Below are 26,565 nucleotides of genomic sequence, written 5' to 3'. Positions count from 1 at the left end.
GTCCTCTTCAATCATTTAGAATTGAACATGAGAAATTCTCTAAATTTTCCTCCTGTTCCTCATAGCAAGTTACTCTGTTTTCCTAGAGAACCTTTTTTTTTCATTGATATGTGCTATTTTTGAAGACAGTTGATGATTTTTCTCATTGTGCTCATCTTTACATAGTGGACTATTGTTAAACATGAGTTATAGTTATCCCATAAATGGGATAAGCATCTTCATGAAAATTTTGAATCCAGAATGAAAAAAAAAAAGATGACATTTACTGTACTTATGTATTAGTTTACAGACATCCCCCAAACCTAGCAAAGTGGGTAAGTCATCACTTGACAATTGCAGAGTACTCTGATTCTAATAGTCCTTCACTGAGTTTGAAAAAACACAAGGTGGGCACAAGCTCTTCTGGTAACCAGCTTTCCATTTAGCATGGCCCAAACTCTAAGAATAAGCAAAGACAGGAGACGGTCAATCATGTTCTCCCTTCATGCCAATCACCCCAACCACTATGGCCTCCAGTGCTTCGGTGGCTTCCAGGTGGCGGAGGGCACCATATGCCCCATGGTCTTTTCTCACCTCTAGCTCTCATAGTTTTGTTGAGTTAGGAGACCTTAGAGGAGTTTTATTAGCATCTTCTCTGATTACTTCTCAGGCAGCTGCTGTTTCTCAGGAATGGAGTCTGATTTATACTACTTCCTGCTAACTATATTCCCTAATGTTTCTAGTAAGTGGATGGCAGTCCCAATGCTGGTGGAGGTTGATCTCTGTTTTTACTTCCATTCATCATTTAAATAAAAATCTGAGAGCTGGAGATGCTATGTGCCTATGCTGGTTTTGCTATTCTTCTCTGGAAGTCTTTATTTTTTACATTAATTTTTATTATATATTTTTAAATTAATTTTTATTTTTATACATATTTTATGCTAACTTTTTTTATATATATGGAAGTCTTTCTTTAAAACCTCATTAAAGAAGGAAAAGCGAGAATATTCAACTCAAATTTAAAAAAATATAATTTTAATTAGGTGTCACCTTGAGGCAAATTTGATCTGTTTCATAATAAGCTGAAGAAAGTTTATAGGTAATCTTAATCTTTTATCTTTTAGGAAAACATGAAATACTCTATGTGAATTTTAAAATACTATTTGAATGAAAACATTTCATCTCTGACTTTCGAAGGAGAAGCCAAGCAAAATAGAGGGAAGTGTGGAAGAGAAAATTATATTCAAATTAGATAAACAGATAAAATCAAATGCAAGTCTGAAGTTTCAGCTGACCTTAGGGCTTTCACAAAATGATCTTCCTTCCCTTCCTTCCTTTTTCTTTTCTCTCTCCCTTTCCCTCCTCCTCTCTATCCCCTTCCCTCTCTCTATGTCTGTTTCTATCTCTATCTCTATCTCTATCATCTCTCTCTTTCTTTTTTCTTCCACAGAGATTCCTAGAGAACCATTGGTTCTGGCAAATTAACTGTGATGCATGTAGTCAACTTCATAAGCCACCATGATTCCCTCATGTAGACCCTACTCCAGAACCTTAGTATATTAGTTTCCAATTAATGATGTAACAAATTACCTAAAACTTAGTGGCTTAAAACACACAAATTAATTATCTTATAGTTCCTGAGGTCAGATGTCCTAAATGGTTATTATGGGGCTAAAATCAAGGACAACATTCCCATTGGAGGCTTTAGGGGAGAATCCATTTCTTGCTTTTTTCATCTTCTATAGTCTGCCCTCATTCCTTAGCTCTTGGCTACAGCACTTTAACCTCAGATTCCATCATCAATCTTCTCAGTTCTTTCTCTTATGAGGAGGCTTGTGATTACATTGGGCCCAACTGGATATTCCAAGATAATCTTTCTGTCTCAAGATATCTTTAACTTAAACACACTGCAAAGTCTCTTTTGTCATATAAAGTAAGATATTCACAAGTTCAAAAGATTAGGACATGGACATCCTTGGGGGATTGTTATTTTGCCCATGACACTTGCTCTCTTATGCATATCTTATGTTGTCTTCTGTGTTTGTATGGGGTTTTTTTTGCAAACAGTGTTACCATGAGAAAGAAGCTTCTAAACTTCTGCTTCAGTTTTGTGTACATATGCAGTGATTTCTGGAGCAAACTATGACCGTGGAGTATTGATCATCTGCTTACCATAATGTAAAAAATATCAAGAAAATCCAAGCAGTCAAATATTCTTGGCATAAAAAAAAATCAGAGACCTTTCTTATGAATATAGTAAAATTTTTATTTTGGGGCTAAGTAAATGCAAAAATTACCCTTATGCTTGGTGGGCAGGAATCTGGGAGTAGAGCTCAAAATCTTGGATGTAAAAGGGGACATTCATTACGTAGAGCAGAAGGGATTCTGAAGCTTGTGGATTATTATTTTACATAATAATTTACATAATAATTATTTTACATAATATAATAATGATGTGAATATTAATCTGATCATCTACTCTTCTATTTCATGGTATCCAAAGACTAACTGCAAGTTACTATTGGTTCTTCTGATCAGTCACTACTAGTCCTTTGTAATACAGATCAGGCGTCCCATATGGGACCTCACATTGACCATGTCTTATTGTTGGCTTCTGTAGAAAATTGATCCTTCTTCTCCTTCTCTACTTTTCATTCAATCTGGTCTTATTTAAATAGGTGAATTGTCACTTTATTTAAGGATAATAACTCTCTTTGAATATGATGATACAATTATGGTCATCTAGTAATTTACATTTTCTGTAAGGTTTTTATGTCCTGAGGTAGCTGTGAATTCAGAAGTCTTGATGTTGAAAATGTCAGTATGGTAGGTCTTAAAGATGGGTGAAAAAAAAAAAAAGAAAGCTGTAATCTCAGTTAATGAAATTTGTCAAAGACTTTAGATTGAATTTAACCACACCAGGTGCAACATAAAGCATAATAGCTTTACATTGGTGGTAAAACAAAATGTTTTCAGAAGAGACTAAAAAGACATATCAGGCTATGCTATGAGAATAAAACAACATCATTTTACTAATGATAATAGTATTAGGATCACAAAAACATTAAGACATGTCTGACTGGTCAGATCCAACAATTTGAGATGTTTCCTTATGCAACAGACGAAGTTTAACTATAAGAAATTACCCTGTGCAGAAGGTTCTGACTCCAGGCTAGATGGAGTAAACACACTTTATTCTGTGACATTCTCCCACTGAACAGAACCATAAACTCTGGACAGAATGCATAAAGCACTCTCTGAGGACTCTTAATAGCAGGCATATTAAGAAAACAACCCACACCTTGATGTACTATGACAAGGGCAGGGAGTTTCTCATTTTTTTCCTTTAGGATCATTCTGCCTGGAGTCAAAAATAGCCAAAACCCAGAAGTAGACATAGAGCAGGTGGAGATGAAAAAAGCTCTGATAGAATTCCTTGGCTACAGACCCAAGGGCAGGCCACAAGACTCCTAAGTGTCATAAAGAACGGGGGAAGTTCCTCCTTTCTTTCTTTTCTTTGCTACCCCAGCCCTCAGACAACACCATGATGGCATGTTAGAGGCAAGGATGATGACAGCAGTGGCTCTATGGGAACCACCCTAAGGGAAGAGAATTCCCTCTGACCAGAGGAGATGTGGTCATAAGAGGGTGGGGCAATCCCTATTGCTGTTTTTCCTCTGTTCTTGTGATTCTTGATCATAATGTAGATGCAGTCATGGGAATTGTGAAACTGAAAAGAGAAAATAAAGCTCTAGTTTACCGGCTAAAGTACTGGGAAAGTGGGAGGGAGACCTGGAATCAAGAAAGTTTCAGAGAGATTGCAGAAGGGAAGGAGATGAAGAAGTCAATGCAATACTGTTGTTTATGAACTCTTAGGTTTATCTGAGAGTTGTTCATGCGTGTATCTAACCTTAAATACCATACTGTAAGCTTTGAGAACTTCTTTAAAGCAAGGGTCCCCAATCCCCAGAGGCCGAGGACCGGTACTGGTCCTGTTAGGAACCGGGCCACACAGCAGGAGGTGAGTGGCGGGCCAGCAAGTGAAGCTTCATCTGCTGCTCCCATCACTTGCATTACGGCCTGAACCATTCCTGCCGCCCCCACCCCCGCCCCATCTGTGGAAAAACTGTCTTCCATGAAACCGGTCCCTGGTGCCAAAAGGGTTGGGGACCGCTGCTTTAAAGGATAGGCAACCAGCCAGGTGTCAGACTGACCACTAGGTTGTCCATGTAGAACAGCCCAAGTAGCACTGCAAAGGTGTAGGAAAATAAATGGGTATTGAAACTACAGCTGAAAGAAGGTGGATCAGAAATTGCAGACTAAATCTAACTAGGTAAACTGCCTGCTAAAACAATCAAAAAATCAAGTCTCCTCGAGATTTAAACAAGACCCACGATCTCATGATGCATTATTCAAAATGTCCAGGATACAATCCAAAATTGCTCAGCAAATGAAAAACCAGGTTAATCTCAATTTATCATGAAAAAGACAATCAAAAGCAGCTATCATGATTATGTTCCAAGAAGTAAGGTTGAACACTCCTGAAACAAATGGTAAGATACAAAGTCTCAGCATAGATATAGAAAATATAAAAAAGAACCAAATGGAAATTTGACAATGAAAAAGTATGAAAACTGACATAAATAATTCAATAGATGGGGTCAATAACAGAACAAGAATGATAGAAGAGAGAGTGAATGAACTAAAGAAAGAAATTAGACCATCTGAACAGCAGAGAGCTAACAGAAATTGAACAGAGAGTCAGAGACTTCTGGAAAAAGCAAAAGACCTAACATTTATGTCATCAGAATCCCAGAAGGAGAAGAGAAAGCATAGCACAGAAAACGTGTTTGAGGGAAAAATGGCTGAAAATTTCCTAAATTTAGCAAAAGATATAAACTTACAGACGTAACAAGTACAAGTTTCAAGTAAACTCAAAGAAATCCACACCCAGACACATTATAACCGGACAGCTGCAAATTAAATAAATAGAAAAAAAAATCGAAAGCAGCTAGAGAAAACATGCACTACCTATAAGGAAACAATGGTTAGAATGACTGCATATTTCTCATCAGAAACCATGGAGAGAAAAGACAGTGCAACAACATTATAAAAGAGCTGAAAGAACAGAACTATAAATTGAGAATTGCATATGTAGCAAAAAAAAAATCTATAGGAATAAAAAGAAATAAAGACATTTCAGATAAAAGAAAACTAAACGAATCTGTTGTTAGTAGATCTGTTATATAAAAGAAATATTAAAGTAAGTTTTTCAGGTATAAGAGAAATTATATCAGAGAGAAACTTGGAACATTAGCAATGAAGGAAGGGTAAAAGAAACCATAAACATACAGATAAATATGAGATGATTCTTTTCCTCTTATGTTGTATGAAACATGTATGCAGTTGAGAGAAAATGTCATAGCATTGTCTATAATAACAGTTTTCAAGTGTGTAGGTGGAATATATGACAACTACAACAAAGGATGGGGGAGAATAAAGACACCTATGTGATGGGAAGTTTTCAACATTCCACTTGAAGCAGTAAAATATCAGTCCTAAGTAGACTGTGAAAAGTTTAGTTTGTATGTGTACTATAATCCATGAAGCAACCACTAAAATAAGTATACAAGGAAATATAGTCAAAATTCCACAGAAAAATGAAAATAAAATGCTCCAAAAATTCAAATAATTCAGAAGAAATCATCAAAGGAGAAAAAGAGGAATGAAAAATAGAGGAAACGAACAGGAGACAAAAATCAAAATGACAGGTCTAAATCCAAATATAAAATAATTTCATGAAATATAAGTTAAAAGATGGAGATTATTGTTATGGATGAAAAGAAGGTCTGACCATACACTATCTAAAAGGAGCCCACTTTAGAATAATGGTATGAGTAGAATAAAGGTAAAAGCGTTGAAAAGATACTGCATGCAATCAGTAACAGGAAGAACATTTATGTGCTATATAAATATCACATAAAGTAGATTTAGAGCAAGGAAAATTACCAGGGATGGAGAGAGACATTGCATAATGATAAAACCCCAAGTGAACCCCTAAATACTTAGATACCTAACAAAAAGCTTCAAAAAAGTGGGAAAAGTGATAGAAATAAAAGGAGAAATTATAGTTGGAGACTACGACACTTCTCTCTCAGTAGTCAAAGAACAGGTCAAAATAAATTCAGTGAGGTGGAACAAAGTAGCACCTCAGGAAAATGGATCTAATTGATATTTATCGAATGTTTTATTCGATAGCAGCAAAATTCACATTCAAGTGTACATGGACATTCACCAAAATAGACCATATTCTGGGTCATAAAACAAACTTAACCATCAAAAAATATAAAATCATATGAAGAATGTTTTCTGACCCTGGTGAAATTAAACTAGAAATCAATAACAAAAAGATAATAGTAAAATCTCCAAACTCTTGAAAATTAAACAACACACATCTAGATAATCAATAGGTCAAAGAAGAAGTCTCAAGGGGATTTAGGAAAATAGTTTGAATGGAATAAAATATATATATATATGTATAACACATAAAAATTTGTGGGCTGCAGTTAAAGCAATACTTGGAGATTTATAAGAATGAATGATCATGCCCGTGCAGAGATGTCTAGGACCCAGCTAATGACTGAGGGTTTGCTCCGCTAGATGGAGAAGGTCTGGAGCAGAGGCATGAAGGATCTCAAGTTGTGTGTTCAGGCTCTGTCAGGTTTCAAGGAATGAGGACAAGCTTAGGGGACCTCATTTATTGAGAGTTTATTGAAAAACTACACAAGGAATACAGAGGAGAGCAAAAATCAGTTTAAAAAATTGTTGGTAAATATATAGCCATGTCTCACTTGGGACTATCTGTGTTCATCATCTTTCAGGGTGTAAAAGCATGGGCTTTTAGGCATATTTTGGTTCAGATCTAGTATCTGCCACTTACTAGTTAGTTGATCAGAGGTGATGGACTACACTTCAGTCCTTGGCACACAGCAAGTCCTCCATAAATGGTAGGTAATGGTAGGTGCTGAAGGTGGTGGTGATGGCAATAGTAGGTAGTACCTTTAGAGACCCAGCACCCCGGTAGTCTGTGAGCTGTTGACTCAGCTCCTACATGTATGCGTCTTGATGCTTCTTTATTCTCCTCCCTTATTTTATTGTCCTCTCTTCAGATCTTGCTTCAGGATCCTTCAGGATCCTGGATTAAGACTTGCCTGTTTGGGGGATGAGCCAGGGTTCCATGGTTGAGCAACACCAACATCATAGAGAGACAGTGCTCCATGCTGAGGATTCTGTAATCCATTTGGTTCTTACTGGGACACCACGATGTAAATAGTTTTCTCTCAGTCTTACTAGTTATGAACAGAGTGTCTAACCAACTGTCAATCTCTCACTGTCCTTTCTGTACTAGACTGCTCCCGAGAGAATCCAAATGGATGGCATTCCCCTTATTGCAATTTATGAAGTAGATTCTGGTCCCTCTGAGTTTTAGGAGGTCGCTTTCTCTAGCAGAGCTAACATATAGCAGAACTGACTGGGGTTTTCCCCTTCAGTTTCCATCCACGATGAGCACTTGGTGGAAATTCTAAAAGACAGTGAAATGATTAAAAGTCAGTAGAAGTTATCCACCAATGAGAACATTCCTTTTCATTAAGAGTAGACTGATTTCATCCTCTAATTTGGATTGTCAGGAAGTTCCCAGAGGATCCTTCAGAGGATTGTTTAAACCTAACAGGCTCTGTTGGCCTCACTCCCTCAAGTCCTCGATGTTTTGGCAATCCATGCATTAGAAACCTTTATACATCTGCTTCTTTGGATGGATTTTGCAGAGACATCCAGGACTATCTCAGGGAAGGGACAAGAGCAGCTCTGAGTGCAAGGGGCACCACCTTAGCAGACAGCACCCTCTGGGGAAGAAACTTCCTTAGCCTCCCGCTGTAATCCATGCTGTGTCTGATCTCAGGACTTTCCCTGTAGAAAGGATCTCCTTACACTGTCCTGCATCCCCTGTGTTGCTACTTAAGCCCACTTCCTCTGGGAGAGGGAAAACAGCTGGTCACCCTTCTCTGTGTCATTATCCCTCAGGAAAGCGAGCACTTGTTGCTGGCATGTTTAATATATGTTGAGGTCACTGAAGCTGCCAAGATACTTGTTGAAGGGTGTGTGTGTGTCTTTGCCTTCCATTATTCCAAGATGACACTGCTGAAGAGTTGTTCTCCATGTGTAGGAGGGCCGAAACAACTGACTTGTGACCTTAGAAAATGTGTATTTTATCCTTAGCCGGTCTGTAGAATCTGTTGCTGTTTAGAGCTCTGCCCCTTGACTTTGCACAATCATCTAGTGCCTTTGCTCAAACGCTCTCCTCCTGTTTTCTGCCCTGTCCTCTTCCCAGTATCTCTCAGATCACTGAATCCTGGCACCTCTGTCTTCCTTGCTTTCCAAGTATGGCTGAGTCATGCCACATTATCTGAAAGAGCTTCCCTGGTCCCCATCACATTTCCTTACCCTGCCTGGCTTGACTTCTTTCTGCACAAGCTGCTTTCAAATCCTGGGGCCAGGCAGTTTCCAATCTGTTCAAATTCATGGGCTGTTCTTCTTTTGTTTTTATTTTTTTAGATTTATTTTTCATTGACGTATAGTTGATTTACAATGGTGTGTTTTTCTCTACTGTACGGCAAAGTGACTCACTTATACACATATATGCATTCTTTTTTATATTCTTTTCCATTATGGTTTATCACAGAATATTGAATGTAGTTCCCTGTGCTATACAGTAGACCCTTGTTGTTTATCCATTCTGTATGTAATAGTTTGCAGCTACTAACCCCAAACTCCCAATCCACCCCTCCCCCACCATCCTTCCCCCTTGGTAACCACAATTCTGTTCTCTATGTCTGTGAGTCTGTTTCTTTTTCACAGATAGGTTCATTTGTGCCTTACTTTAGATTCCACGTATAAGTGATAGATATCATATGGTATTTTGTCTTTCTCATTCTGACTTACTTCACTGAGTATGATAATCTCTAGTTCCATCCATGTTGCTGCAAATGGCATTATTTCAGTCTTTTTTATGGCTGAGTAGTATTCCGTTGTATATATGTACCACATCTTCTTTATGCATTCATCTGTTGATAGACATTTAGGTTGTTTCCATGTCCTGGCTATTGTGAATAATGCTGCTATGAACATAGGGGTGCATGTTCTTGAATTATGGTGACTGTCCCCACACATAATTTTAGCCACCAATTTTACCTTAAACTTTGAAATCTAGCCACTAACCTTACCTTAGACACTTTGCTCTTTTCCAACAGTGGCCCTCAAAGTTGAGTATGCATTTGGATTACTTGTGGAACTCTGGGAAAATAGAAATGAATAAGCACCATCTCAGACCAGCCGAATCAAAATGATCAGAAAAGAGCTCCCCAGGGTGGTCTGTTAAGAAAAATTTCCCTCTGTGGTTCTGAAGTGGCCAATGGTTAAGTGGTTTTTAACTGTCTCTGGATAGTGGTGGTCCTCAAGCTTAAATGTGCTTCAGAATCACCTGCACAGCTTGAGCAAATATGGATTGCTGGGCCCCAAGACCAGAGATTTGGTTTAGTGGGTCTAGGATAGAACCAGAGTATCTGTTTTTCTAACAAGTTTCCAGCTGATATACATGCTCCAGGATCACACTTTGAGAATCAGTCCTTTAAAGAATCTTTTTTTTTTTCTGATTGGCTTATAGAGTTAGTAATCTGTACAAGGAAAAAGAGAATATAGGAATCAGAGAAATATTTCCTTCCAAGTGAAGATATCTGATCAATGGGATGACTAATCAAGGAACCAAAGATGATAACTGTGACATAGGTTTAATATATACACTATTATATATAAAATAGATAATCAACAAGGACCTACTGTATAGCACAGGGAACTCTACTCAATGTTTTATAATAATCTATATGAGAAAAGAATCTGAAAAATAATGGATATATATATTTGTATAACTGAATCACTTTGCTGTATGCCTGAAACTAACACAACATTGTGAAACAACTGTACTCCAATATAAAATAAAAGTTAAATTAAAAAAATAAAAATAAAAAGGTAAAAGGCCTCAACTGGAAGGCACACAGACAGACTTTATGTTTGTGTGAAAAAAATTTAGTGGACGTCTGTTGATTTTTTTGCCTGCCTGGCATCACATCTTCTGTCTTGTGTTAAAACAAACAAACAAACAAAAAAACCCAAAAAAGAACTCTCTTATCAAGAACCTGCTCCATGTGTTGGAGTGGAAATAACCCCCCCTCCTTCACCTCCACTGTGGGGTGAACACATGACCTCGACCTAGCTCCCCATCATTCTGCATTCCCCTGTCCACAGTGTTTGGATTACAGATGGATATATCACTCAAGCTGGCCAATGAGCACTCTCTCTGGATTGTGCTGGCATTCCCAGAAAAGAAGCATTCTTTCCTTCTGAACTCACAGATTTGCCACCTTATAGAAAGAACCTTTTCAGAGGGTGGAGGAACAGAGAAAAGCAGAGCTGAAAGGTGGAAGGAGAGAGAGAGAGAAATTGACCAAGAAAGAGCAGGAGACCAAGTCCCCCACCTGAACACCTACACAGCCCTGCACCAAGCTGCTCTGTAATGCTTCTCAGCTACACAGCCAGTGCATTTTGGGTTTTTTGGTGTGTTTTTTTTTTTGCGGTACACGGGCCTCTCACTGTTGTGGCCTCTCCCATTGCGGAGCACAGGCTCCGGACGCGCAGGCTCAGCGGCCATGGCTCACGGGCCTAGCCCCTCTGTGGCATGTGGGATCTTCCCGGACCGGGGCACGAACCTGCGTCCCCTCCATCAGCAGGTAGACTCTCAACCACTGTGCCACCAGGGAAGCCCTGTCCCTCCTTTTTCTCACCCTCACCTTCTCTCTCCCTGGTCTCCTCCTTTTTCTCACCCTCACCTTCTCTCTCCCTGGTCTCCTCCTGCTCCTTCCCATTTCAGGTCATGTGTAAAAGCAACTGCAGTTTTCTGGTCATGTCATTTCTCTCCTTTATAAAACTTTGTCCCAACAGCCCCTCTTCTTGGAAGATCTTCTCCACATCATGCAACTCTGCCAATTTCAACACTTCCATGGCCACTTCATCAGCTAAACCCCACAACACTTCCTCTGACACCCGTCCCCTCACCACCATAGCTTGCTAAGATGGCTGATGTCTTTCCCAGTAGAACTGCACATCTCCTTTTATGGCCTTTAACACACTGTACTGTGATTGCTTGTTTTCCTGTCATTTTTCCCAATAATATCTCCTTGAGGGTGTAGTTATGTCTTCTTTTCCACTGGATCCCCAAGACAAAGCACAGGGTCTGGCAGAAGGAAGATCAATGTATTGAATGAATAAACAAGCTATTCTGCTTTAAATCTATGAAATATTGGCCTATAGATAATAATACTATTTTTGCTCAGGAGGTCACATTCTTTTTTTTTTTTTTTTTTGTGGTACACAGGCCTCTCATCATTGCAGCCCCTCCCGCTATGGAGCACAGGCTCCGGACGTGCAGGCCCAGCGGCCATGGCTCACGGGCCCAGCCACTCCGTGACATGTGGGATCTTCCCGGACCGGGGCACGAACCCATGTCCCCTGCATCGGCAGACGGGCTCTCAACCACTGCGCCACCAGGGAAGCCCGGAGGTCACATTCTTAAAGATAACTATTGGCCATATAGTGAAATGACTATACCTTTAAAAGGCATTTTAGTTTTATAGTTGAAATTCTGCATAATAAGTCTTAAGGCTGTTGAAAAAAACTCTCCAATACCATGTCCAATATGTGAAAAGTATAATTTTTTTTCAGAAGGGTAATTGGAAGGAAGAAAAAATTACTCAAAATTATACCAATGTCCTTTCATACATGGGACTGATCAAGGAATTGTAACTTTTGGTCTATTCAAGTCTCAAAAAATTCGATAACTGATATTTAGATATTTCAAATAAAGGAATGGAGCTGTCTTTATGCAACCAAGGTGTAGACCGAAGGCTAATGGATGGAAGCTATAAATAAATGAAGCTTATCCCTGGAAGGAATGGGATGAGGCGAGTTCCCATCACTACAGTTATGGAAGTGTAGGTTAGGTTTAAAGCATCAGATTTGGGGAGAACTCATCAGATGATATTTGAGGTTCTTTTTGACCCAGCAGTAAGATTTTGATTTGGATGACTTATATGTTTAGATGCCTGAAAAATATCTTAGAAGTTAATGCAGAATCTCAGTGTTGAAACCTCGAAGAAAGTAGTCTATGAGGCTTTGAGTATGTATGTTTGGTTGAATAGCTAGAATTTTATTACTTTAAGAGAAAGTAGATTATTTATTGAGATTAAGTTGCTTTCTACTTAGGATATTTTAAATGATGATTTTTGAACAAAAAAACCTCTAGTATAGCAAATAAAGATGAAAGTAGCATTGCATGAACATCAGCCAGTTTTGCCTACAGCTCTTGACCTAGTGGTCAATTGGTGGTGTGTACAGTAGGGTCTTTGCCCAGCCATATCAAACAACCATAAAGTTGCAAAGTTCATCTTTCTTCCTATTTGGCCCCTTTATCTTTCCCAAGTCTCGTGCCCATTTCATCTTCCAGTGCTTTCCCACTTTCACTATGATCCCTGAAATGGCCCCCTAGATGTCTGGTCTGGAACAGCTCCTCTGGTTAGTGTACCGCAAACCAATGGGAATAGGCCACACCACCACAGCTTGTCCAGTAGAGTGGTCTGTAGCCATGTATTTTAGACAACACATGTGCATGGAGTCACCTTTGGGTACAGGCAATTGTCAAAAACCAAACTCTGCAGACTGAGTAAAACAAAGCAGAAAGATGAGTTGGTTGCAAGGGTTTCAACCTGTAAGCTGGGAAGCTCAAAACTATGGGAGCAACGAGTTCCAAGTTGCTCACAGACTAAAGAGTTTTTATGGGGTAAATATGTAAGTTATTTGGCTTTTTCAGCTGATTGATTGCCTAGTGGTCTTCTTCATTACTTAGATTAGGGTAGTTGAATCAGGAAAACAAAGAAGTCCAAAAATGGTGTGAACAGACTTGGCATTTGGGAGTTGGCTGGTGTCCTTTGGTTGAGTTTCATTTTTCTTTAATGCACCTGTGCTAGCCAATTGGCTTTTGTTCTCAACATAAATGACTCCATTTTACTTTGGGTTCTTTAGCAGGTACTTCTGAACAAGCCTCTCCCACGTTCACCATTCCAGGAGAATAACGCCTGACAGTCACATTTTTTTTTATTATAATTTACAACAGTAGGGCTCTGGGAAATACAGTAATGACAAGACCTTTCCAATTCCTGCTGAGCCCTCCATTCCTGATTTTTTACTCTATGATATGCTAGCTTTTAGCTTATCCCATGACTCCTTGGTTAGATAAAAGCAAATAAACAAACAAATCAACAGGAAAGACTGGAAAAAGTTTACCAAAGATGCATCAGTAAATAAATGAATTCTATATCAGGCTAAAATCCTCTCTTATAACCTCAGTATGCCATCTCTTGCTCAATTACTCCTCTTTTAATAAAACTACCTGCTGTATTATCATTTCCTCAGAGCCCTGCTAAATGAATTGTCATCTAATTTCTGAGAAATCATTTCATTAGAGTACTAATGCTCGCCATTATTTAACATATTATCCTCTGCCAGATAATATTTGCATTTTAAGAGACCTTCAGTGCCTTAATCAGAATACTGAGCAATATGTTAATTTTAGGCATTATGTCAAAGCTTTGGGAGACCTATATCTGCCCATTAAATCTTAGAGGAAGCCACCCTCATTTGGCCATGTTCCAATTTATGGTTCCAGTCGTTAGGGTGTTTTTTATTTTTTAACCAATGTTGGGCAAAAAAAAATGTCCCAGAGGATGAAATTCTAGATACAGCTGGTGGAGGGTGGTTCGTGAGGGACCCGTTTTGGATCCAGTGACCACAGTTCAGCTTCCAGGGTTGATACTTCATGGCTGTATAACATATTATTGGCCCTCTCTTTGTCTTTGTTTCTTTCTCTAAAGTGGTGCTTGCCATAACAAGAAACACCATTAGAATTTGCCATAAATTATTTTTTACAGGTTGAAAAAGTCCCATTGAGACACACTATAAATCTGAAATATTTATTTACTAAGAAATGCCTGCGTTTTTCAGCTACTTGCTACAGTGAGCTTTAGAAAAGCCATCCTTTTGTGGATGACAAGAGAAGTGGCTTACACGTGGCTAATGACAAATACCAGTGAGGGCTGAGCTGTTTGAGAGTTGGCCTAGCTTTATTACTTGGCAAGCTCTCCTTTTTCCCTAACTGCTTAATTCATCTTTTGTTTACAGAATCCTGAGCCTCTGCTTATACCTTAAAGGCAACAGAATTTTACTTAGTTCCTAAGGCAGTTATGCCTAGAGGAAGATCTTAAGAAGATACCCTGAAAGTGGCATTTGACATTTAAAGGATGGATAAGTCATTCTCAATGTCTCCAAAGTTAAACTCCATGGCTATTATTTTAAAGAGGGCAGTACAGTCTGCTTTACCACAACCTAGAAAATAGCAAGTTATTTTCTCTACAGGGGTGACCATTTTTTCCTAAACAAATAGAGATAATTGCCTATTTAATTTATGACTAGAGGCAAGTCACTTATTGCCTGAAAATACTCATTGGAAGAGCCTGGCATTTTTAAATTAAAACACCCTGTAATTTAGGTTACAATCTGTCATTTCTTTTTAATCCAATAGTCATCCATTTTTATATAAACAATTTTGATTGAAGATGTATATTTTTATAAAATAGCTCCTTTCCCAACTTCCTGCTAAATTACCTATTGTAGACCCAGAAAAACATAAACACTCAGAACAACAGAGAAAACTGCAAGTTACCAACAGTCCATTGCCAGAATCTGGGGGAAATTTCTACTAATGACAAAGATGAGATAAATAGTTTGGAGCACTATTAGGCCACCAGCCAAATGGTGAGTGTCCGAGATTGAATTCCATGCAGCTGGAACTAAGAAAAGAAGAAGGTCCTACCTAAAGCAACATAAGACATCAATAAATGGAGAAACATTCCAAGTCAGAAGCTTTTCAGGAAAATTAAGGTTTCTACCGTAGCAACAACTGGTTTTAAATATCAAATATATTTACAGGATTTCTTACACAGAATACAAAAAGCATTAATAATAAAAGAAAAAAATGATAAATTCAACTTTATAAAAACTAAAACTTTTGCTCCTCAAAGACACCATTAAAATATAAAAAGGCAAGCTATAGACTGGAGAAAGTATTCACATATTGTAACTATATATATGAATATATTTATAGACAAATATATATAAGTGGGCAAAAATTTAAACAGTCATTTGTCAACATAAGATATACAAATTGCTATCATAGACATGAATAATTGCTCAATACACATTGGGGAAATGCAAATTAAAAACACAGTGAAATACAATTCCATGTCCTCTGGAATGGCTAATATTAAAAAGAATGACAACACTAAATGATGGTGAAGATGTGGAGCAACTGGAAACTTCATATATTACTTTGAAAAACATATATTGCTTTTTAAAAAAATTGTAAACATATATCTACGCTATGCTCTATCAATTTCACTTCTAGGTGTTTATCCAGGAGAATGACAACATAGGTTTTCAAAAAGACTCATACAGTCAACAAAGAATTTGTCATATATTCACTCATACACTGGAATACTTGCAATGCAGAGGGAAACAACACCTTTATTCCCTAAAAGACTGCATGAATCTCACAGATGTCATGTTGAGAGAAAGAAGCAAGACGCAAGAATATAAACAATGTGGAGTATGTACTATCCTAATTTCTATCATCATCATTGTATTTTAGAAAAGGCCATAAGGGAAATTTTTGAGATGATAGATGATCTATATCTTAATTGGAATGTAGATTACACAAGTGCATCCATTTGCCAAAACTCCTCAAACTGTATTCTTAAGATATTAGCATTGTAGTATGTCAACCTTTTAAAAGTAAAACATTAAGTAAAGTTATTACGTTCAAGGAATTAAAAGATAAGGTGGAGAATTTTGGAAGAGTACTTCCAACTTGTTTTAATTTGGTTCCCATAAAAGCACATTTTGAGACAATATTTCAAAAGTTTACAAGGTAAGTTCGGGGAACATGAGAAGAGGGTGGGGAAGTAAAACAGGGAAAGAAAGTCAGCTAGTTATGGGTGTGTTTTAAAACAGATTCCACATTGGACAACTAGAGTTTCATTTCCTGGGGAAACCTAGGAACCAGTGCAAAACACAGGCCTCAGTGTTATTCTCCTCGGGGAAGAGGACACTGGAGTGTTTATATAACTACTCTCAATAGCCTTTGGTTGAGGCTGTTCACACAGGTTGTTAATTTCTGGACACCCCCAGCCTGCCATGTGAGTAAGAAGAGAAAAATTCTATGATTCCATAAAATGTCTGCAGGCACAGTAATACAGATACCAGCAGTTAGCATTTATTTGTCCCACACTGAATGATAGTGTCCAAGGGATATATGGGGACATGGATAGCATCTGCTAAAAACCTTTAAAAATAATCAAATGGGGAAATTTGGCTTCAGGTTGACATACGGGTAATATTAGACTGCACACTGCCAAGGAAAACTGTGAAAGATCAACTAAAAACAATCAAACAAACAAAAACCAAAAAATAAAAGGAAAGGAAAGGAAAAAAATAAGGAAGAAAGGAAGAAAACAACTGTCTTAAGGCACTGGAGAGCAACCAAGGTAGTCAGAACTTGAGGGGCTACATTTCTTGGGAAAAGAGAAGAACATTGAAGTAAGCTCCACATCTGAAGTTACTTTGTCCCTTTGGGACAATTGCCAATTCATAGTATGAGGCACAGAAGCCGAACAGCAAACAGTAGTTTAGAGTAGTGTTGTCCAATAGTAAGCCACATAATCTTAAATGATCTAGTAACCACATTCAAACAGGTAAAAGGAAACAGGCAACACTAAATTTAATAACATATTTTATTTAATCTAATAGAAACAAAATATCATTTCAACATGCATTTGATGCAAAGAAACTGAATGAGATGTTTTACATTTTTTTGTGTACTACAACTTCAAAATCTGGTGTGTATTTTACACTTACAGTGCATGCCAGTTCAGATTAGCCATATTTAAGTACTCAGTAGCCACATATGACTAATGACAACCATATTAAACAGCAGAGGTCTAGAGTTGGCAGCAGTCTCACTGGGCTGTGATGTCTACAAGGTCATCCAGGACTTGAGGAGCCAGGATCCTGGAGAAAAAGAAACTGTAGACAAGTGAGCCAGAAAGTCTGCGTGCAACTTTTCCTCTAGATATCTGCTAAATCCAGTAATGTTTCAATAGAGTTTCAGAGAGACTCTGAAAACTGAGAATTTAGCTGCTAATATGGTTAGAAGTTTCAGCATTCCAAAGGAGCTGAAAAGACAAAAATTGGAGTTCGGAACCTCTCAAGTTGGGAGGGGACTGGGTCAACAATACAAGGAGTAGTTTGAAACCATTTAAAGGGTTATGGCAGAGAATATGAAATAGCAGAAATGGAACAGTATCAATTGAATTCAGCTGAGATCCTCATACTATATCTCTGAGAGTAAACATTAAATTCTCTCTAAAAGAAGACATCATTATTGAGAGTTTCTATGTCTTTAAAAATATCTGACATTTAGCCAAAAATTGCCACACATTTCAGGAAACAGAATGGCATGGCCAAATCCAAGGGGAAAAAGCAGACAATTGAAACATACTTATGTACAGTTGAACCTTGAGCAATGTTAGGGGTGCTAATCCCCTGTGTAGTCAAAAATCTGCATATAACTTCATAGTTGGCACTCAGTATCCTCCATTCTGCATCCACGGATTTAGCCAACCATGGATGTATAGTACCATAGTAGCATTTATTGGGAAAAAAATCTGCATATAATTGGACCCACACAGTTCAAACTCATATTGTTCAAGGGTCAACTGTAATTCATACACAGCTAAATTTTAAAAACTGGACTTACCAAGAGTTAGCAAAGATATGGAGTAATGAGAATACTCAGATACCATTTGTGGGAATGTAAGTTGGTACGACCACTTTGGAACATCTGAATTTATAAATATAACATTATACATATAATTCGTTCCTGGATATATACTCAACAAAAATGTGAAAGTGCACCAAAAAAACATTAAAAGGAATATTTATAGTAGCATTATTTATAATAATTAAAGACTTAGAACTACTCAGATGTCCATAAAAAGAAAAATGAATTAATACATTGTGATATATTTATATAAAGGAATACTACTCAGCAATGGGAATAAGTGAGCTATTGCTGCACACACACAAGAGTGATAAATGAATCTCAAATACATAATATTGAGGACATACACCAAAAAAGAAAGATTATACTCCACTTTATAAAATTTAGAGACAGCCACAATGAACTATATGATAAAAGTTAACAGCTTCAGAATTGAAAGAAATTTCACCATGTGCCTCCTGATATTATGCACTTCTATGGTAATCTTGTAATGGATTATATAAAATATATATATTACATTATATACATATCATATATATATATATATATATATATATATATATATAGTGACAGATTTATTATTATCAGGGATTGACTCACAAGATTATGGAGGCTCAGAAGTCCTGCAATCTGTCATCTGCAAGCTAAAGGCCCAGGAAAGCTGATGTTGCAGTTTGAAGGCCTGAGAACTGGGGAGCCAAAGGTGTAAATTCCAGTCCAAGTTTGAAGGCCTGAAAACCAGGAGTAAAAAGGGCAGATGATTGATATCCCAGCTAGATCAGTCAAGTGGAGAGAGAGAGAAATAGAATCTTCCCTTCTTTCAAGTTTTTGTTCTATTCAGGCCCTCAGTGGCTTATATGTTGCCCACTTATATTGAGGAGGGCAACACACTTTACTCAGTCCACCAATCCAAATGCTATCTCTCTGGAAACATCCTCAGAGACACACTCAAAAATAATGTTTAACTGGATATCCAGGTACCTGTGATCTAGTCAAGTTGACACATAAAATTAACTACCACTTATGCATAACCTAAATCTATTCATGAGGAAATATCAGATAATTCCACATTGAGTCATCTGGATCCAAAATTTTATCTTCAAACTTCTCAGACCCATACGCACACATGTGAGAGAGACCTGGACAGGAGCGGGGAGCTAGAAGCCAGGCCTCAAGTGTTGCATATCACTTGAACTCACAGCCTATTGCCCAGAACCCCATAACGTCATCAGTCTAACCACAGGGTAGCTGAGAAATATGAGGAGCATGTGGGTATGAGTGAGCACTGACAGTCTCTGTGACAACAACTCAGAGCCAGCAGGGCCCAATAGAGAATAGGGATGAAGCCAGGTAATGTGTTCACCCAGCATTCACCCAGCACCACAATGACCAGACAGAGCCAGATGACAGCCCTCCAGATCTGCCTGTTGTTGAGTGACAGGTCTTACAAGGTCTCTTTAAGTGTGAGCATCAGAACATGCAATGATAGAACCCATAAACTAATCTGTGGAACCACAGAGAAGAAATATTATTCTGTGAAGTCAGAAGCATAGACTTCTAAAATTCATTTTTTACTGAAACCAGGGGAAATTTTTAGGAAACTCTTTGGTATTACCTCTGTGACATTGGAGCCTAAAGACATACAGATATTACTGAGATAGAATGAAAAAATGGGAAATGTATGAGATAAGAATGTTTTATTGAGCACCTAAAAATGAAATCACAGAAATATAATATTTATTGGAGTTAGTAAAGAGCAAAATCAACAGCACAAAAATCATATCAGTGATGTGAAAGACAAAGACAAAGATCTCCCAGGATTCAGAGAAAAAGGACAAAAGAAAAAAGAATGAATGTGGTAGATACAGAGAATAAGGAGCAGAGATACAAACTAAAGATTTACATATATTCCTAAGGAAGGTTCTAGAGCAATTGCAACAGAAATAGTTGAAGAAAACTTTCATGAGCTGAAAGAAAAAAAGGATGTATATCAATTTTAAAATATCAACATAGGCATGATAAATGTAAATATAATCACATTTAGGTAAATCCTAGAATGTTTTTGTATTTACAAATATAATGGAGAAAACCTAGAACAAGAAAAACCTACAAGAGAAAAATAAATAAATAAAACTGACCTCATATTTCCCTTTACAATATAAATCCCCAGAAGACAATGGAATATTCTACAAAGTTCTGAGGAAAAAGGAAAGTAACTGGAGAATGTAAACAGTTTTTGTGATTGACCCTTAGAAAAATACTAAAACCCACTAATATCGCCATTAGATGACCTGTTTTTCTTTCTTATGAAGAACAAATGGAAATTATAGATGTGACTATTGTTTTAAACCACGTATATCTGCGTGCTTTTCCTCCAGAATATTAGTTACAGATTGCAGCAAAGTCAAGAAGAATCAAGGGAAACATAGAGTGCTTGCAAATTTCCTATTAAAAAATCATCTTTCTTTTTCAGTGTGCTACCTTATTTCATGTTAAAGGATAAAGAGAATCTTATTGATACTATGTGTAGAATAGAGAACTAGGGAGAATCTACTGTATAAAACATGGAACTCTACTCAGTGCTCTGTGGTGAGCTAAATGAGAAGGAAATCCAAAAAAGAGGGGATATATGTACACGTATAGCTGGTTCACTTTGCTGTACAGTATAAACTAACAAACTATTGTAAAGCAACTAGACTTCAGTAAAAAAAAAAAAAAAAAAAAAAAAGAATAAAGGGAATCTTACCCTTCAATGTCCCAAATGAATACTAAGTGTAATGACTGCGAGTCTCCATTAAACTTTCCCAAAGTAAAGGGTCTGATTCCCTATCCAGAGCCAACTCTTCCCCTCGGGCACTGACTCCTAACCCCTCTTATCTATTCAAAGACATCTCATCTATTTTCCCCTACATGATCAAATTTCCTTCTCTATCAGATCTTTTCATCAGCATATAAATAAATCCTGCATATTTCCCCTCCTACTAACATCCCATTTCTCTGCTCCCCTTTACAGCAAATGACTTTTAAAAATTTCCTTTCTTTCTTAGTAAAGTTAACACATAGAATGAATCATCACATCTACCAAGGGCCTTGGGCATTTATTCTTCCCTCTTCTTAGAACACTCTTTCCCTAAGTATTCACACGGCTCCCTCTCTCAGTTCCTTCAGGTCTCTTCTCAAATGCTGTTAATATCAGAGGGGTATATTTTGACACCCCCATATCTCACACTAGCATTCCCTGGTCCCCCTTTCCAACTATTATTTTTCCTCTTTAGCCTGTACCACCACCTGTTATATTATGTATTTCTTTCTTTTTTTTTTTTTTTTTTTTTTTTCAGTATGCGGGCTTCTCACTGTTGTGGCCTCTCCCGTTGCGGAGCACAGGCTCCGGATGCGCAGGCTCAGCGGCCATGGCTCATGGGCCCAGCTGCTCCGTGGCATGTGGGATTTTCCCGGACTGGGACACGAACCCATGTCCCCTGCATCGGCAGGCGGACTCTCAACCACTGCGCCACCAGGGAAGCCCTATTATGTATTTCTTTATTGACTATCTTCCCTCTCTCAGCCCCCACTTGCATGTAAGCTTCATAAAGGCAGAGATTTGTCTATTGTATTCACTACTGAATCCCCGAGCCTGGCATATATTAGTCTTTCAGTGAATATGTGTTTAATGAACTAAGATTTAATTACAACCATGAAAATAATCTCACCAATGCAGAGAAAAGAGTGAGAAGATAAATGAAATTCACATATGCCAAATAATGTAATATTCCCTTGAGTTTTAGTATTTTGAGGGATTTCTTTTTCTTTTTTTTCTCTAGTTCCATTAAACAAAAATATGTTAATAAATGTTCTATCCACTGAGAAGAACAAAGTTGGAGGACTGATGCTATTTGACTTCAAGACCTATAAAGCTATAGTAATTAAGACAGTGTGGTATTGGTGAAAGAAAAGACAAATGGATCAGTAGATCAGAATAGAGAGCCTAGAAATAGACCCCAATAAATATAGTCAACTGATCTTTGACAAAGAAGCAAAGGCAATACAGTGGAGCAAAGGTAATCTCTTCAACAAATATTGCTGGAACAACTAGACAGCCACATGTAAAAAATGAATATAGACACAGACCTTATACCATTCACAAAAAATAACTTAAAATAGATCATAGACCTAAATGTAAAACACAAAATTATATAACTCTTAGAAGATAACATTGGAGAAAACCTAGATGACCTTGGGTATGGTGGCACCTTTTTAGACACAACACCAAAGAGATGATCCATGAAAGAAATAATTGACAAACTGGACTTTGTTAAGATTAAAAACTTCTGCTCTGCTAAAGACAAAATCACATGAATTAGAAGACAAGCCACAGACCAGGAGAAAATATTTGCAAAAGACACGTCTGATAAAGGACTTTTATCCAAAATATACAAAGAAGTCTTAAAACTCAGCAGTACAAAAACAAATAAGCTAATTAAAAATGAGCCAACGACCTTAACAGACACTTCACCAAACGAGACATACAAATGGCAAATAAGCATATAAGGAGATGCTCCACATCACATGTCATTAGGGAAATGCAAATTAAAACAACAATGAAATATAATTACACATCTGTTAGAAGGGTCCAAATCCAAACACTGAAAGTGCCAATGGCTAGTAAGGCTGGGAGCAGCAGGAACGCTCACACGTTGCTGGTGGGAATGCAGCCACTTTGGAAGATGATTTGTCAGTTTCTTACAAAACTAAACATACTTTTACCATAAGATCCAGTAATCACATTCCTTTGTATTTACCCAAAGGTGCTGAAAACTTTTGTCCACACAAAAACCCACACAGGCATGTTTATAGCAGCTTTATTCATAACTGCCAAAACTTGGAAGCAACCAAGGTGTTCATTAGTAGGTGAATGGGTAAATAAATTATGGTAGGTCCAGGCAATAGAATATTACTCAGTGCTAAAAAATAAATGAGCCATGAAACCATGCAAAGACGTGGAAGAACCTTAAATGCATATAACTAAGTGAAAGAAGCCAATCTGAAAGCTTACATATGGAAAAAGCCACACTATGGGAGACAGAAAGAAGATCAGAGTTGCCAAGGGTTGGAAGGCAGGGGAGAGATGAATAGGTGGAACAGAGAATTTTTAAGGCAGTGAAAATACTCTGTGTGATATTGTAAGATTAATACGTGCCATTATACATTTGTCCAAACCCTTAGAATGTGCAAAACCAAGAGTAAACCCTAAGTTAAACTATGGACTGTGGGTAATATGATGTGTCAACGTATGTAAAAATGTACCATTCTGATGAGTGATGTGACCATGAGGGAAGCTCTGCATGTGTGGGAGCAGGGGATATATGGGAATCCTCTGTACCTCTCTTGAAATTTTGTGGTAAACCTAAAACTACTCTTTAAAAAGTCTTTAAAAAGGTCCTACCCCACTACACACTATAATATTGCTGATTTTGTTGGTGTTTGAACTACAAAGAAAGGAACTGAAAATCAGAATTCAAATCTGTTTTTTGTTCCTCAACTTTTTATCTTGATGAAAATATTTGTTTTGATGTCTTTTGTTTAAGAAAATGATCATTGTTTATTTAAAGTGAAGGGGAGATCGTGTGAATTTTTTTTCATGTATGGGTATGAAAATCTGTTTCTTTCCACCAAATATCTCAGTTGAGAGAAGAATATTAATTTTTTTGGACATTTCTCAAAACATTTTAATAAATGTTTATTGAGCACTTATATACCAGGCATTCTAAAAGAAAGTTATTATTTTCTTTGTTTTTAATAAGACTGGGGTTGACATACTATGGCCTCCAGGCCAAATCTGGACCATTGCCCATTTTTATTAAAGAAAGTTTTATTGGGGCATAGTCACATTTATTCATATATGGATTGTCTATGGCTGCTTTTGCTTTACAATGATAAAGATGAGTAGTTGCAATAGAGACTGTAGACCCACAAACAAAATATTTACTATCTTGTACTTTAAAAAGTTTTCTGACCCTTGATCTAGGGAATAGGCCGTGATATAAAGGCATTGCCTCTAGGACAGAAAAATATGAACGGGGTTAAGAAGAATGGAAGGAAGGCTGCCTTGGGTGACCAACGAGGCAATGCAGGGCCAAGAAGATAAGACCCTGACCCAGGGGAAAGCTGGTCAGGTGTGTGAAAAAAAGAAAGATTGGCAATGAAGGGTTGGTCCCAAGGGAAGATGGTGACCTGCAGAGTTGCAAATAAGAGGTGTCTGTTGGAGTGGAAGTCAGCTGAGACAGTCTGCTCATAAATCATGTGGAAATCCTTGACAGAAAGAGACCTGCAAAGGAACAAGAATGATACTGTGGCTGGAGAAAAATGTGTAGCAGAAAATGAAAATAGAAATGCCTCATTTTTCTTATGCTTGAGAAAAAAAAACACGTTGTTGGTAGCACAGTGATGGGAGGAGAGAAACAGGTAACCACAGCCTCTTATTCTTCTGCCAGACCCTGCAGCTGTTTGTCAGAATCTCAGAACAAACATACATGTTCACATTGGTGGTTAGTGGAGCTGAATCTTTTGAGGATTTTCCTATTGGGGAAATACTTAGCTTTGAGCAAAGGGAGGAGACATTTCAGCACAGCTGTCTCAGTGGTAGGTGGACAGTATTGGGTACGTCTGAAATGAGAAGAAACATACATCATTGAAACAGGAGTTCTCATAGGTCGAGGGACAGGACAGGGAGAGGGAATGTCATAGAAGCAAAAGGTACCCCACCTGTATCCCCATAAACAACTGCACAACAGCCTAAGTTCCAACTGCCTACAGGCTCTTTCTGGCAACTGAAGCCCACTCAGTTGGGCACAGAAAGCTGGAAGTTCCAGAAAATACCACTCCCGCCCCTGCAAGCAGCCCTCCATTAGTGACTAAAGGGAGTGGGCAAATAAGACTCTAATTCCTGTAGCCCTCAGGTGGGATAATTCTGAGGCTGGTGTCCCACTGTTTCTCCCAGAGTTCCCTTGTGGGGTTGAGCTCCTATCAACCACAGTGACACTGGCTTGAGAACCTACCCTTTTCCTGTCTCACTCCCCCACTCCCATACCAGTCCTGGGATCACTTTGAATCCTTGTCTCCAGGTCTCCTTCTGGAGAATCCAAATTAAGGCAGTTCTTTACAATGAGGTGAGAGGTGGCATGAAATTGGGGGCCTACATGAGAATATATCTGAGTTGTACTCAAGGAAGAATATTAAGATTGTATTGAGACCAACAGGTTCAACTTCCTGGCTTGAGAAGCAAGATAAAGCCCTAAATATGAGAACAAGTAGCTAAGATCACAGACAATAAGAAAGATTCAGGGCATTTGGGATGGTGTTGCTGAGCCAGTTGGGCTAGTGGTTTGGAATTAAAGCCACAAATGACAGAAAGCAGTTCACTGAAGATGTACCACTTTTTGGCCCAGACTTGGAACAGCTAAATAATAAGAATTAGTAAAACTTAGACCTCCATTACATGTAAATTCAATCCAAACAATTTTTATAGAAGCCAAATTGTATACCTTATACTGCATTAGGAACTTGGGGGTACAAAGTTGAGTAAACAAAATTCCTGCTCTCAAGTGACATGACAATAGTACGGCTTTAATCACCACCATATTTTGTCATTAAAGCATCCCTGTAGGGCAGGCAGCCTGGGTGTGCATACTGGCATCCTAGAAAGAGAAAACCTGAGAAGTCAAGAGTGGTTGGTATTCACAAAGATCGTAAATGGGAGAGGTAGATCAAGAATCCAGGACTCTAAGAACTGGTCAAGTTTTAAATTTTTATTTATTTTTTAGTATTTTTTCTTCCTAACACTCTACTCCTTTGTAATTATAATGTTTAATCAGAGGATCATAACTGCACAGTACTCAGATGGAAAGAATTTCTCTGTCTAGTCAATTATCTACAGCAATTTAATACTTTTCAAGTCAACATGTGTTTATAGAGCATCTACTAGGCAAAAGGAATTGTGCTTTCTAGTCTAGGGGAGATTAAGGGCACACATTTATGCTCTCTTCTTTCTATCTTCCTTTTTTATTATTTTTAATTTTTTATTTTAATAACTTTTTAATTTTATTTTATATGTTCTTTTTTTTTTCTCCCTTTTCTTCTGAGCCATGTGTCTGACAGGATCTTGGTGATCCGTCTGGGTGTCAGCCTGTGCCTCTGAGGTGGGAGAGCCAAGTTCAGGATATTGGTCCACCAGAGACCTCCCATCTCCAAGTAATATCAAATGGCGAAAGCTCTCCCAGAGATCTCCATCTCAACACTAAGACCCAGCTCCACTCAACAACCAGCAAGCTACAGTGCTGGACACCCTATACCAAACAACTATCAAGACAGGAACACAACTCCACCTATTAACAAAGGGCCTACCTAAAATCATAATAAGATCACAGATACCCCAAAAAAACACCACCAGATGTGATCCTGCCCACTAGAAAGACAAGATCCAGCTTCATCCACCAGAACACAGGCACCAGTTCCCTCCACCAGGAAGCCTA

Source organism: Mesoplodon mirus, assembly GCF_964341445.2.
Source record: "Mesoplodon mirus genome assembly, chromosome: 9".
Lineage (NCBI taxonomy): Eukaryota > Metazoa > Chordata > Mammalia > Artiodactyla > Ziphiidae > Mesoplodon > Mesoplodon mirus.
This window is presented reverse-complemented; position numbering follows the sequence as displayed.